At 42.6% G+C, this 15,347-nt stretch overlaps 1 pseudogene; it reads left to right on the plus strand.

Annotated features, from left to right (window-relative positions):
• Positions 1-7,467, plus strand: part of LOC129138673 (X antigen family member 5-like) — a 37,868-nt pseudogene extending 30,401 nt beyond the window's left edge.
• Positions 7,468-15,347: the final 7,880 nt, after the last annotated feature.

Here is a 15,347-nt window from a genome sequence, read left to right on the forward strand (position 1 = left end):
AAGACAGGAAGCATGCAGCACGGGAGAAGTTGGAGGCTGGAAGACTCAGCAAGTCTAGTTTTCCATGTTCTTCTGCTTAGTTTATTCTAGTGGCGCTGGCAACTGATTAGATGGTGCCCACCCAGATTGAGGGTGGGTCTACCTCTCCCAGTCCACTGGCTCAAATGTTAATCTCCTTTGGCAACAACCTCTCAGACACACCCAGGAACAATACTTTGCACCCTTTGATCCAATCAAGTTGACACTTAATATTAAACATCACCTGCAGACCTGGACTTTAATGATTCCTGAGTGGCCTCACTCCAGCTTCAAAGGGCAGGCTTGAATTTCTTGCCAAATTTGAACTTCCCACTGCCATTCCTGTGGGCCATAACTCCGGATCTGCTGGATGACTTCAAAGGATCATAACTGCGTTGGTATTGGGAAAGTTGTGAAGGAGCCCTTGTGACAAACAGGAAGCAGCAGAAAGTATGAAAGACACTGTAGAGACAAGAAGAGTTGCCTGATACATGACCCTAGCAACTCTCTAGCTGCTAAGGGAGGAAACAGAGCTGGGAGCAACACAGCCGGTCTACCTGTGGGAGGGCTCAATTTCCCACATGACCAGAGCTTCCCATCCTCCATGCATGGGAATCTATGACCAAACATAGATTTCCACAGGATGGTGGGTGGGTGGGACAAAGTCTACAGATTCTGAGCAGCTGGCAAGTTTCAGGGTACCAGAGTAAACGCTGTCACGTGAGCTCAGATTGCTTGGTGGTTGAGGTCAAATTATTTACTACCTACCATGTTCAGTGCAACTCTCCCACTTGCCTCATAAAATGGGAGCACCATAGGGGAATGGAGGTCCCTGTGCATTCACAGGGAGGTCTCCATGAATGCATGCAATGCATGACATTCAGCTATGCTGCAGCCCAAGCAAAGCCTCCACATGATATCAAGAGGACAAGAGGTCACATGTATTTTCTGTCCCTTTTGCCTGTGAGTTCCCATCTGTCCAAGTAAGACTTCACCTGTGCAAAAGAGACGCTGATATCTGCAGATGAAGCACATATTTCATCAGTAATTGTATATTTTGTAGTAGCCTTTGTGGCCCATAACAAAGATGATATTTTTGTCTAAAAACACTGAATTGCAAAGGAGGTGGACAAAATTGGGTTCTCATGCATATTTGCATATATTCTATAGCAACATTTATCAACCTTGGGGGATGTTCTCTGAAAAGCTGTAATCATTTCTAAACTGGTTTTTAATCCATAGTGGGTCGTAAGATGAATGTTGTCAGCCACAAACAGCATTTTAAAGAATGGAGATAAAATATATTACTAAATAGCGCTCACTGCATATAGAATATACAAATACACTACACATCCCCATGTACAAACGTATATTTATTTGCCTAGTTGACTATATATAAACTGTGTATTTCTCACACATTGTCATAAAAGAGTTTGAACGTCACTACTTTAGTGGTTATTAGATAAAATGTTTACAGGCCATTTCTTTAGCCATCTGTGAAGATGATGGATTAAGATTTGCTAAGAATAAGTTCACTGTTGTCTGTGGCTTTCTACATAATGCTTGAAATGGCACTCAGTGATGCTTAAACTGGTCAGTTTTACTGTGGGCATTTGACCCTCAGCAAACTCATTTGTGAACTCATGAGCTGGTGAGAAGGAAGGCTGATGAGTTGTGGGGCTTTACTTCCTACCATGTCTTTCTGCAGCTGCAGGTGTGACCATGTGTGTGCTTCTGCACTCGTCTGACAGTGCTTTGATATGTTCCCTTTTATTTCCCCCTTTATTATTGACTGTGTCTTATAGTTCCTATTATGTACTTCATTAGCATCCAGTGACAGCGACATCTGTGGTATTCAGTGTTGATCCAATTTACACAAATTTAAAAAATATTTTCAAGCATGAATATTTTTTCTTACCAACTTTCCTTAAGTACTTCCAGGAGTCAAATGCAATTCAATATTAGTAGTTGATGTTAGATCATACTGGGGTATAATCCTGGAAAATTACTGATAATACTAATTGTTGTTATGCCTCAGCTTTTATGTCACCATAATGCTTAGATAAATGGCACAATGACCAACACATGGAAAGAAGGATTCTGAAATATTGACATTTTTTATTTCCAAAATTTACTTTAAGCTCAGGGGTACATGTGCAGGATGTGCAGGTTTCTTACATAGGTAAATATGTGCCACTGTGATTTACTGCACACATCATCACATCACCCTGGCATTAAGCCCAGCATCCACGAGCTACTCTACCTGACCCTCTCCCTCCTCCCACCCCCGCAGTCCAGTAGGCCCAGTGTGTGATGCTTCTCCCATGTGTCCATGTGTTTTCATCATTTACCTCCCACTTATAAGTGAGAACATCCGGTATTTGGTTTTCTGTTCCTGCATTAGTTTGCTAAGGATAATGGCTGCCACCACCATCCATGTCCCTGCCAAGGACATGATCTCATTTTTTTATGGCTGCATGGTATTCCATGGTGTATATGTACCACATTTTCTTGATTCAGTTTATCATTGATGGGAAGGACATCTCAAATACCACAAAGACACTTGGTCCTTGTTGTGGGAAATATCGGACTGTGGTGGGGCAGACAGACAAACAGAACAGCAGTTGAAGAGCAAAGGAGAAACAGAGGGAAGGAAACCAGAGGAATAAAAAACAATATATTGGCCATGAGACAGGGGAAAACAACACAATATTTTAAAAAGGTAATCTTTCTCCTTTGCCTTTGCCACTTTTCTGAAAATCAACTTATTAGGTTTGTGAGTCTATTGCTGGCTCTATTTTGATTTGTTGACTTTTCTCCAATACCACACTGTCTTGAATGCTGGAGAAGTAACACAATTGCCATATGGGGCTGGATGATTAAGAATCATAATCAACAACTTTATGCAATGCTTCCTAACTCAAGGCAGCACCCTCACCTCAGCTGAGGATCCCATGCCTCCCACCTTCTCAGGGGCTCCGCTCCTGCACTGATCTCTCTTCTCTCCTGAACCATCAACGGCTCCCTCTATATTGGATCAATCCCCAAGCCAAGGGGGAAGTCACCTTCTTCCAATGCACTGATAACATAATCAATCAATAAATATAATAGAATTAATGTGAATCTTGACCTCCTGTAGGGTGAATTCCCCAAAGTTAAACTTCAGAATTGTTTTGGATATTCTGGTTCATTTTCCTTTGTAGATAATTTTGAAAATGGACTCCAATGAAGTGTGTTGCCTAAGTTCATGCAGTTTTCCTTTGCAGGGCAGGAATTAAATGTGTTCGTAGCTAGAGAAGGACATGGGGGAAGAGGGTGAGTTTTCCCTTAGCTTGGGGAATGATCCAATGTAGAGGGAGCAGTCGATGGTTCTGGAGAGAGGAGTGATCACTGTAGGAGCAAAGCCCATGACAAGGTGGGAGGCATGGTATACTGACCTGAAGTGAGGGGGCTGGCTTCAGTTAGGGGTATTGTATGCAGAAGGGCAGCAGAGAATGTCCATGAATCACCGAAGGTGAGGGTGGCCTTGGGGGTCCCTGACACAGTGTCAGCAACCGTGTGATTCACCAGCAGGACCCTGACTCACTACAACATGGTGAAACTTTCTTTGAGTAAGGGAAGAGCGAAGGGGTAGAGATGAGGAAGCTGTCACTTCTGGGAGACTATGGATTTCCCCATAGTATGAAGCAGCAGCTGAGCTGTTGTCTATTATGAAAAATACATGTACTCACACCATTCACAATAATCCCTCCAACTGCAAGAAAACTGGCTCACTGGATCCCTCAACTGCTGTTCTGTGCATGATAATATATAGGGGGAAAGCGCAGTCTTTAATTTTTGTTTTCTCCTGCAGGCAGGTAGAGACTGGATACAATTGTTGCCAATGAACTTTCAGTAGGCCAAAAATCCTGAACGTTTGAATTGTTCTTTCCTCTAAGTGGGAGGGAAAAAATCAGTTTCCTGGGTTAAAGCAAAGCCTTAGATAAAACTTAAGTCTTAGATAAAGGAAAAAAAGTGAGAAGAAAAGACCACTGGCAGTGGCTCACACCTGTAATCCCAGTATTTTGAGAAGCTGAGGGAGGAGAATCACTTGAAGCCAGGAGTTCAAGACCAGCCTGGGCAACATAGTGAGACCCCTGCTCTACACAATTTTTAAAATTAGCTGGGTATCATGGCACATGTCTATAGTCCCATCATACTCAGGAAGGTAACACAGGAGGATTCCTTGAGCCTAGGAGTCCTAGGTTGTGGTGAGCTCTAAGTCCTCCAGTGTATTCCAGCCTGGATGACAGAGAGAAACCCTGTCTCAAAAAGGGAGTGGGGTGTGTGAAGACACATTTCAGCCTTGTCTTCAGCTGGACTGCCACTGCTGCAGCCTCCTCCCAACATTTGAGGCAGGATTTCTCTTGGCCATGGTATCATAACTCTGTGAATGTTGAGTTCAGTGCTAGGGTTTTGATGGAAATTACAATGAGATAAAAAAAATAAAAGGTACAGTTGTAAAATGTCTTTGTGTTTTGTGGCTATTACATCTGGATGTGTGATATTGACGAAAAGGGTCCAGCAGTTTGACTACTTAATGCAGTTGCCACAAGCAAGGAATTCATCTTTTCTACACTCCTCACTGGATAAGGGATAGAGACAAAAGGGATGGATGTTATGTAAACTGATTTTTTAAATTTTTATGAATTCAGGATTTCATGCTGTCCATTTCTTAAATATGATGAATCTTTTCACTAAGTTTATATCATAATGTGTTTTTCTGAAGATGTTTCGTCCCTTCTGCTTACAACCCTTCCAGAAAAAAAAAGGTCTGGAGGACGAAATGGGATGATTAAAGAGATAAAAACTTTTCATCACAGGATACAACATGGTGATTCTGTAATAGTGGAGAAAACAGAAAACCTGGCACATGAGGAGAGGCAAGGGAGGGAAGGAGGACATCGGTTGTCTCTGTTTTTCAAAACTATTCCTGCACACTCTCCACTTTTCCTCAGAAATACTTCCCATGAGGGCTTTCCAAGCCACTGTGAGCCATTGTTAAAACCACACTCATTGGTCAGCCAGTGATTACCTTACAGGTATTCAGGGAATTCAGCTACCAGTCAAGAGGTATAAAAGTGCAATAACACAACCTTAAAAAAAAGTACAGGTGTGAATTGATTGTCTACAGCATGTATAAAAAGCATGTATAAAAATTGGCAGGCATGGGAGGATCACTTGAGGCCATGTGTTTGAAAGCAGCCTGAGCAACTCAGTGACACCCCGCATCTAAAATATAATAATAATTAAATACATTAGGCGGGCGTGGTGGTGGCCAACTGCAGTCCCAGCTACAGGGGAGGTTGCTGTGTGAGGAGGATCGCTTGAGTCCAAGAGATGGAGGCTGCAGTGAGCCATGGTCATGCCACTACCCTCCACCCTGGACAACAGAAAAACACCCTGAGAAAACAGTATGTGTAAATATAGACATAAAATTCTTTATTTCTGTCACAAAAGGTCTTTCTGAGACACACCCTCCACTAAGGGTGACATGGGACTCTCTGTTCTCAATGTTTCTGGATGCCTGAGAATGGTTGGGCAAGAGAAAAAAAAATTTAAAAAATCTCTCACGTCCCTTTCTTCCTACTACAAACTACCTGGGATAAGGGTGTGGGGATAGCAGGAAAACCCTGGCCGGCCCTGCATGTGCCTGACTCAGTGTGCATGCCCCTTGCTGCACAAGGCATGGTGGCTCACATCTGTAATCCCAGCACTTTGGGAGGCCAAGGTGGGTGGATCACCTGAGTTCAGGAGTTCGAGACGAGCCTGGGCAACATGGCGAAACCCCGTCTCTACTAAAAATACAAAAATTAGCTGGGCGTGGTGGCACATGCCTGTAATCCCAGCTACTCGGGAGGCTGAGGCAGAGAAACTGCTTGAACCCAGGAGGTGGAGGTTGCAGTGAGCCGGGACTGCACCGTTGCACTCCAGCCTGGGCAAAAAGAATGAAACTCTGTGTCAATAAATAAATAAATAAATAAAACTTAAAAATGAGGCTCAGAGATTGAGACTTACCAAGAACACTTGACTCATGGAGAAGGAATTCATATTTTGTTCCAAGGTTTGCATTCTTCCCACCATCCATGTCAGAAAATGTGAATGATTTTGCTTAAAAATGCTTAATACTCAAATATGTCTGCACTGTAAGGTACTCAGCATTGACTCAGGACAAAACGCAGTTCAGTGAAGTAGGATAGCATCTCCAGAAAAGAGGCCAATAAATGACAGCCACTGTTTCCTCTGATGCCTATTTTTGACAGTATGTTTGGTAAAAGGTGGATAATTCAGGACACTGGAATACAGGTAACTATTTCAGTAGGAACTTTGAAGGGGCTTTTAAAAGTTGTTTCAATATTTTTATAATTAGAAAACTGCAAGTACAATAAGATTATCATGAAACAGAAATTGTTTCCTCAACGAATAGATAGCATTTTCAAACTAAAGATAGACAGAATTTGGGCCATGGATTATTTTAGCAATTCACTGTTAAGGGGTTTCCAGAATATGACTGTCAACAATGCCCATTAATTTCTCTGCACTTCAGTTCCCGTACTCTCATTGGAAGACAGTGGTTTTGCTGTTGTATCGGGTACTTTTTCTTAATGACATATAGGGCCTTTGGACCTAAACATTAATTAAGTTTAACCCCAACACTTTCAGGGTACCTGAACAGGGAATTAGTGTCAGGACTATAAGATTTGTCATAAGCAGACCAGTACATTGATCTAATCATTCAGAACATTATATTTAAGGTATGATTAAAATGCTATCCACGGGGCAGTCTTCAGATTTCCTAGGTAGCTGAGATACTTCAGATTTCCTAGGTAGCTGAGTGTTTATAACACACAATGTTAAAAAGTATGGGAAATGTAGGTGTGGTGTGATTTATCCTCAGATTGTTAGTTAAGATATCATAATACAGGAAAACAAAGGTGGGACATCTTTGCATCACATTTACTACCACAGTAGCCTACAGGCTTTTATTGCATCACACTGAGGAAAAGAATAGGATCATTTCCTTATTTATCATTCTGGTTTGGCTGCTCCAGTCGATATCCTTGGTATTTTTTAGTACCTGACCTGGAAGCTGATCTCCAGAAGCTGTCTCAGTCAAAGACTGGGGATGAATGTGGAGTTGGCCCTGGTGTCCAGGGGAAGATTCTGACAAAATGAGAGCAATTTAAAATGCCAGAAGGAGGTATGTTATCCATTAAGATTCAAAATTACGTGCTTTCTGTATTCCATAATATTACACTTTTGATAATGAAAAGAGAGAACGTTACTGCCCCTTTAAAAACAGAGTCCAAATGCAGACTTTCTCGGGAAGGTAGTCGAGACCCCAGAAGCCTGACTGCAAAACTGAAAGACTATCAGATACAGACACAAATTGGGTCAAAGCCATATTGAATCATCAAATAGAAGCGGGGGCTCACGCCTGTCATCCTAGCACTTTGGGAGGCCGAGGCGGGTGGATAATTTGAGGTCAGGAGTTCGAGACCAGCCAGGGCAAATGGTGAAACCCAGTCTCTACTAAAAATACAAAAAATTATCCGGGCTTCATGGCAGGCACCTGTAATCCCATCTACTCGGGAGGGTGAGGCAGAGGAACTGCTTGAACCCGGGAGGCGGAGGTTGCAGTGAGCCGAGATCATGCCACTGTACTCCAGCCTGGGCAACAGAGTGAAACTCCGATCTCAGGGGGGAAAAAAAAGAAAGGAAAAGAAAAAAGAAAAGAAAAGCATTTTCTTACTTCTGAGTATAACCAACAGCTAAAAATTTGTAGATTATTTTCTACTTTCTGCTTTTCACAAATACATAATACATTTGTAATACCACTTCGTATGAAATATGCTGACCCTGAAGAAGATTCTAATACCAGCTCTAAGATAATTTGTGAGATTCTGGACAAAACACATAAATCCTGCACCGGTTTTTGCTTTTATTGAAAGTAGTGAATGCACATCAGATAGATTAAAATCATTTCATTGCTGATTTCTGCATGTTTTGGTTCTGTTGGAGAAAATACAAAGATAATTTGATTTTCGTGATTTGTTTATCATAACAATCAGCTTCAGTCCAATTATAATATCTGAGTTGAGATTTCATTGCTCCTAAGTAAATGAGCTGGCACTCTACTTGTTGTTTGTTTTCCTGTATGGAGACCTTCATGAGTGTTCTTGGATTTTGTCAAATCCTGAATTCTCTCAGGCTCTTAAACAACGATTGCATGGTTTTTTTTCAGTAGGGGTCTCACTCTGTCGCCCAGGCTGGAGTGCAGTGGTCTGATCTCGGTTCACTGTGACCTCCACCTCCTGGTTTCAAGGGATTCTCATGCCTCAGACTCCTGTGTAGCTGGGAATACAGGTGCGTGCCACCACGCTGGACTAATTTTTGTATTTCTAGTAGAGACAGAGTTTCACCATGTTGGCCAGGCTGGGCTCGAACTCCTGATCTCAAGTGATCCACCTGCCTCAGCCTCCCAAAGTTCTGGGATTATAAGCATGAGCCACCTCCCTTGCCGGACCCAGTGATTGCATTTTAAAGTCTTCCCGCAGTGAGGCCTTGAATGACTGAATAGTAAAATGGAAAGAGACAGTCAAGTTTTTGTGGCCCAAGAAGTAGGGAGCATGCATGTAGGTCAGTGATGCTCAAGGTGTTTGTAAGATGTCTGTGCTAAGCATGCTCCCTACCCTCCTATCAGTCTTCATGAGCTACTGTGTGTAATTAGATTGGAGACACATACAGCAACCTGTAACCGTATCAGAGGTTATGTATTACAGGTTTCTGCCTTGAGTCATCAGAAGATACGATTTAAAGTTCAAAGACTATAACGTACTTAGTCCTGAGTAGTCCATGTAAGTATCTTTTACACATGTTTTCCAAATTGCTGACTTAATTAGAAGAACTTCTGAATTTAAAGGAAGCACTGCATGTTTAGGGAAGAAATTACCTAAATGTTTTTACTCCACACTTCTGAACCACTCCATTAGGCTATTAATATTAAAAGATTGTGATTTCCAGGAGGCTACTGAACAAGCCTCAGTTGTATTCTTAGGACTGTCATAGCATTAAATGTATATCTTATTAAAATAGATAGCAAATTTCATGATACAAGAAAATAATACTAAGAAAGAGCAAAATAATAAAAGTCACAGAATAGACTCAAGGGAAAAAGAAACAGGCAGTAAATGAAAGGTATGCATCATTAACAAAAGGAAAACTAATTTGATATTAATAAATTTAATAGAATGTTCTTTTGAGAAATAGCTAGGAAGAGCATCCAGCAGATTAAACAATCTTGAAGAAAATGGAAAAGGCACAACACAGAATATGAACAAGACACAGATATTGAATGTAGGGCATAATTGAAAGGGAATACATTCTTGAACACTAATGTTTTCAGAGTGTGGATGATATGGTTGATATGCTCAGAATGCCTACATTATTTAATATATCCCTGAAATACCTGAATATCTGAACATCACAAAGACTGTGGAAGGACGTGAAATTTGCCAGTTGTACCTCAAAAAACAGTCACTTTTTTTTTTTTTTTGAGATGGAGTCTCTCTCTGCTGCCCAGGCTGCAGTGCAGTGGCACGATCTTGGCTCACTGCAAGCCCCGCCTCCCGGGTTCATGCCATTCTCCTGTCTCAGCCTCCCGAGCAACTGGGACTACAGGCACCAGCCACCACGCCTGGCTAATTTTTTGTATTTTTAGTAGAGACGGGGGTTTCACCGTGTTAGCCAGGATGGTCTTGATCTCTTGACCTGGTGATCTGCCTGCCTCGGCCTCCCAAAGTGCTGGGATTACAGGCGTGAGCCACTGCGCCCAGCCAAAAACAGTCACTTTTAGAAGCAAATATTTAGCTTTCCAGATGTGTTACTCTCCGATTTTGTTTCCCTCTCCATTTCTTTTTCTTTGCCACACTGCTTATGATGTATAACTCTTTCACGTTTTAATGTCAATAATGACAGTGATATCTTAAAACTTATATTACCATTTAATTAATTACACAAATGAGAATACTTTCCGGTGAAAAATGTGTCATTATTCATATTGACATAATGACTATAGGTGAAAACTGGATGCAAATGGTTAGTGTATGTCAAAAAAGGACGAAGAAGGGTAAACTAGCCCAAAGCAATATTATTGCACTTCTGCACAATAGACAAAAAACAAATGCAATACTGGACCTTCTATTCACTTCACTTACGTATTTCCTAATGTATCATAACTGTTTTCAGTTACATTATGGCAAAACATACTTCTCAGACTATTTGCAGGAGCCTATTGGACATCCAGGTGATAGTTTCAAGTCAAAACATTAAATTATATATTTTTCACAAATTCCTTCGGTTGCTTAGGTTTTTTGTGTTTTAGTTGCATTTTGAGTAAAACTCTACACAATGTTTGCTATCTACTTTAAGCCCCTTTTAATAGGTTCACTTGATTTAATGTGTTCTGGTCTCAGACTGTCTTTTGGTATCCTTCTAGCACCAAAAGTGGGGTGTGTTTAAAAAATGTTGTTTAATGTGTATGCTTGGAGGTGTTATGTTCAAAGTCTCTACAGAGGTCTAGTGGAATGTTAGCCATAGGGTGACTCTTACTTAGGCTTCTGGTTTTTGTCCAATGTATAAAACTAAAATTTTGGTGTCCTTTGTATACCTTTAATTTCATCTGAATGCAGTTCTGCTAGTAATGTTCCTTCCTGTTGTGTTTCTATTGCAGGGGAAGGGCAACCACAGCTTTAAACAAAGGCAAGCTGAAAGAATGCAAACTGAATTTATCCGAGATATTTGACTTTTAAAAATCTCAATAAAGATTTCCAGTTTTCTCCAAAGAAGTATCACACATCTTTTGTTCATTTATTCTCACATATTAGACCCTATTGGAAATTTTGGCAGGGTGGAGTGGCTCATGCCTGTAATCCAAGCACATTGGGATGCTGAGGCAAGGGGATTGCTTGAGCTTGGGAGAGTGAGACGTGCCTGGGCAACATGGCAAAACCCCCTCTCTACAAAAATAAATGAATGAATGCATGAATGTATGCATGTATGTTTGTAGGTGTAGTTCCAGCTACTCTGGAGGCTGAGATGGGAGGATCCCTTGAGTCTAGGAGGTCGAGGATGCAGGTAGTCATGTTCGCACCACTGCAACTCCAGCCTGGGCGAATGCGACTCTGTCTGAATAAAATATAGTATCATTTTTGCAACTTTGCATTCTGATTGAGCTGGTATACACATGTGTGATATTGTGAAATATATATATTTGGTCCTGGACCCTGCTTACTGTCATACAACTCCTACAGGTTTTAGAATCGCCTCATAGTGACGTCTTTTTGTATGCTAGTGAGTTGACTGATGGCTGGCAGCTCCTAGGTAGCTCTAGGATGGGAGCTTAGAGGGTTCGCACTTTCAGCTGCATCCCCAACCTTCAGGACAGGGAGAGGGGCTGAAGGTTAAGTTGATTGCCAATGGAGGGCCAACAGTTTAATCAATCATGCCTTTATAATGAAAACCTCCATCAAAACCCAAAAGGACAGGGTTCATAGAGCTTCTGCCTAGCGGAACACATGGAGGGTAGCATGCCCGTAGAGGCCATGGAAGCCCCCTGCCTCTTCCTTCATTCCTTCCCCTATGTATCTCTGTATCTGCATCCTTCGTTAGGATATCCCATTTGCCACAAGATATGTGAGAATTCCCTAGACTATAGAGCTGGATGAAAGAACTAGGGCCTAGGCAGAAGAAAAAGGAAAGCGACTAGGTCAATTTGCTGAAGCAAAATTACTTGGATCCTACCTACACTGTCTCCTTACAGGCAATGGCATGGCATAGCCTTGGGTGTCCATCCTGCCTCTCAAACACTGGCCTTGTGATGTTGGGCAAGATACTTACATCCTGTGGGACTGTTTCCCCATTTACAAAGTAGAAATTAGAATATTTAGACTAAATACTTGCTTTGAAGAATAAATGAAATAACATAAGATGCAGGCATTACATTGCAGATAAATTTACTAGTTATCTTTCCTTAATCCCTTTAAAATTTCACATTTTTTTTACAACTACATCTCTAGTATGTGATAAGTGCTTTGGAATTTCAAGTAGGAATATTAGTCTACCTTTTAAAATGCATTTGACTTCAGAAACTGATTTGATGTAAATACGTAAATTAAATAGCAGTTGTAGCTGGTATCAGACATGGCATTGCTTTTGAAGTTGATTTGTAAATAACCGAGGTGTGACAAGGCCAACACTACGTCAGTAGTATGTGCTGAAAACTTGTTTGGTGTGTGTGATGCCATTGAAGAATAAGTCTACTCCAGTCAGTCAACACCACACAACTCAATATCATAGTGTGTCAAGAGCTCAGGCAGTCCCTAAGCAGCCCTGTGGTGGCTAACAGGGACACAAGGATCGCCAGTGCGGTTGTTATTTTGTCTTGTCATATATTCATAGATTTGGTGGGTAAGAAGACAATGAGGCCAAATGGATCAAAATGGTTGATTACTTGCAGACGGAACAAAAGCAAGATCGGCATTGTGTCAACACTGTGTCGCTACTCCCACAGTACTACACTGAATTGGAGATACTCAGTGACAGCACAGATGGTGGGTCTCTCTGCCTGTGAGGAGCCCACAGTCAAAACCTAAGGCCAATTTTGAAACCACACTGAATCCTGAACCCAAACTTACATCTGACCGAGCTGTGACCATTGGGCAGCAGGGGTGACCCAGCTGCTGAACATCCCACATAGAACACCTAGGGATGTCATTCACACTTGTGAATAGGAAGAACTAGTGTCAATGACTACTCTGAACTGACTGCCTGCTGATAGTTCCACTAAAGGAAAGATGCAAATCAATTGTTTGGACTGGACAAAGAACCCTAGAGGGAAAGGTCCCTCAGTGGGAGGCCACATTGGGGGCCTTGGCCAGCTCCTACCTGACGAATGTATGTCCTGCTGGGGGTGCCTTAACAAGGGTAAACTCTTGGTGTCCAGGGGTATCACCTGTGCCCTCTGGGATTGTTCTTACCTGTATGCCCTGACTATCCCATCACTGCCTCATCCCTGGAAGGCATTCACATCAGCTTCGGCTTCCTGGCCAGAGTTGTTATGACCCTGAAATGCTGGCTTGGGTTGGACAAAAATGGATAATACAGAATCTTAGTTAGGAAGTCACCTGCCTTTGTCAGATAGGCCTTCATCATTATTAGGATTTGTATAAGATGGCTATGATGGGAAAGCTGATGTGTCAACTTTGCTACGCCACAATGCATGAGAAATGTTCACTTTGACCAGGGTAGATGTCTCTGTGAAGGCTTTTCTTTAGGAGAACTAACATTTAAATGAGCAGACTTTCAGTAAACCCAATTGCCCTCTCCAGTGTGGGTGGGCCTCATCCAGTTCCTTGAAGGCCTTCAGAGAAGAAGACTGTGGTTCTCCACAAGATGAAGAAATTCTGCCTCCACACTGCCCCTGGATTTGGGCTCTCATATCATCTCTTCCCCGGGTCTCCAGCCTGACATCCTGCTCTGCAAGATTTGGACTTGCCGGTCTTAACAGCTGCATGAGCTAGGTCTTCAAACTCAGTCTTTCTCTCTCTCTCTCTACTCACTCACATAAATACGTGGGTGCACAGCCCACCCCACGACACACACACACACACACACACACACAGAGGAACCCTAACCAATAGGCTGCTTATATTTGGGGCCCTTAAAGTGCATAACTGAGATCGATACTGCAGGTTGATCTCACTCTGCTGCATGGCTCCAAACGCAGAGGCCTGTGGTGTTCCCCTCCCATGCACTGACATCCATGCTGCTCATCACTGCGACTCAGGGTTTGGTCATCTAACCATGTAGAGGTCACTACAATTCTACAAGTGTTCTCTGCCCTCCTTCTGCATGTGAGGTCCTCTGTTCCATCCTGAGGGCACAGAGATCTACTGGGTATGTTTCCATCCTTCCAAGAAGGACCTTGGAGCCTGGTGAGGGAGATACACCTGCAACAGCGGTAACAGCAACGGGCATAGCCAGTGTGTTCACCAACTCATGAGAGATCACACTACTGACATCTCCCACATAAATTTCCCCATCAACAAAGAGCTTATCATGGAAATGATCGTGTTCGTAGGTATGTTGGATTCCCCTTATTCTATTTTCCCCAGGAATGCACAGATACAAAGAAAACTGATGCTGGAATGTTGTGTTGGAGTGCAATCCAAGAATGGAATGCCCTGCAGTGATGTGATTTCTGAAGCAGTCAATAAGTCTTTATAAGTTCTTAGATGAAGCAACATACAAGTCTCCCTCAGTTTACAGGGAAGTGACATGTATGGAAAATCCAGTTTATGGAAGACTTTGGAAAAAGATGTTTGCCCCCCTGTAACACTCATTCCCCAAATGCCAGCAGCCCCTACCAATCATTCCAACAACCACAGCTGCACTCAGAAAAGTCCAAAATGGCCCAGTAGGTGATGATATTCTGGCTATAAGCCACAAGTTTATGAATGAAAAGAAGTATCCTCAAACTTCTTGTTTACATAAAAAGAGTAGGGATATTGCGGTCGGTACAAAGGAAATAACAGGGCACCAAGGAGGAGGACACAATGTCCCTGGGAGGGGTTACAGGCACCTTCCTCCTCTGTCTTGCTTTGCTTTCTGTGATAAGAAAGTGGTTCAGGGATAGGCGTGGTGGCTCCCACCAGCTTGGGGGACATAGGGAGACCCCTTTTCTACTAAAAATTTTGAAAAACAGCCAGGCATGGTGGAGCATGCCTGTAGTCTCAGCTACTTGGGAGGCTGAGATGGAAGCATCACTTGAGCGTGGGAGTGAGCCATGATCTCTCCACTGTAATCCAGGCTGAGCAACAGAGTGGGACCCCATCTCAAATAAAACAGAAATAAAAGAAAGTGTCTCAGGGCCAGCTGCGATGGGTGGTGAAGCTTCATTTCAAAGGTCAATCACTGCCATGAACATTAATACTCAGATGGTTCTGTGGTAGTCATAGCTCTGAGATCCTGGGACTGATGTCCTTCTTGATGAGGATAGCTCTCTCCAGGCTGGGACACAAGAGCAAGGTGCCAGGCTAGGTCATCAGGCTACCAGGGACAGCTGTCTGCTGTGGGATCACAGATGAGATCAGGAGAAGGACAGCTGAAGGGAGGAGAAGGGAGACAACCTCCTCAGAGGAGGTGCAGGTGTCTGTTACTGAAGGGAAGACATTTGCCCTAAGTCCTGACATTGCTCTAGGCTCCCGTGGATGGACACGATGGTACCAGAA

Source organism: Pan troglodytes, chromosome X (assembly GCF_028858775.2).
Source record: "Pan troglodytes isolate AG18354 chromosome X, NHGRI_mPanTro3-v2.0_pri, whole genome shotgun sequence".
Taxonomy (NCBI): domain Eukaryota; kingdom Metazoa; phylum Chordata; class Mammalia; order Primates; family Hominidae; genus Pan; species Pan troglodytes.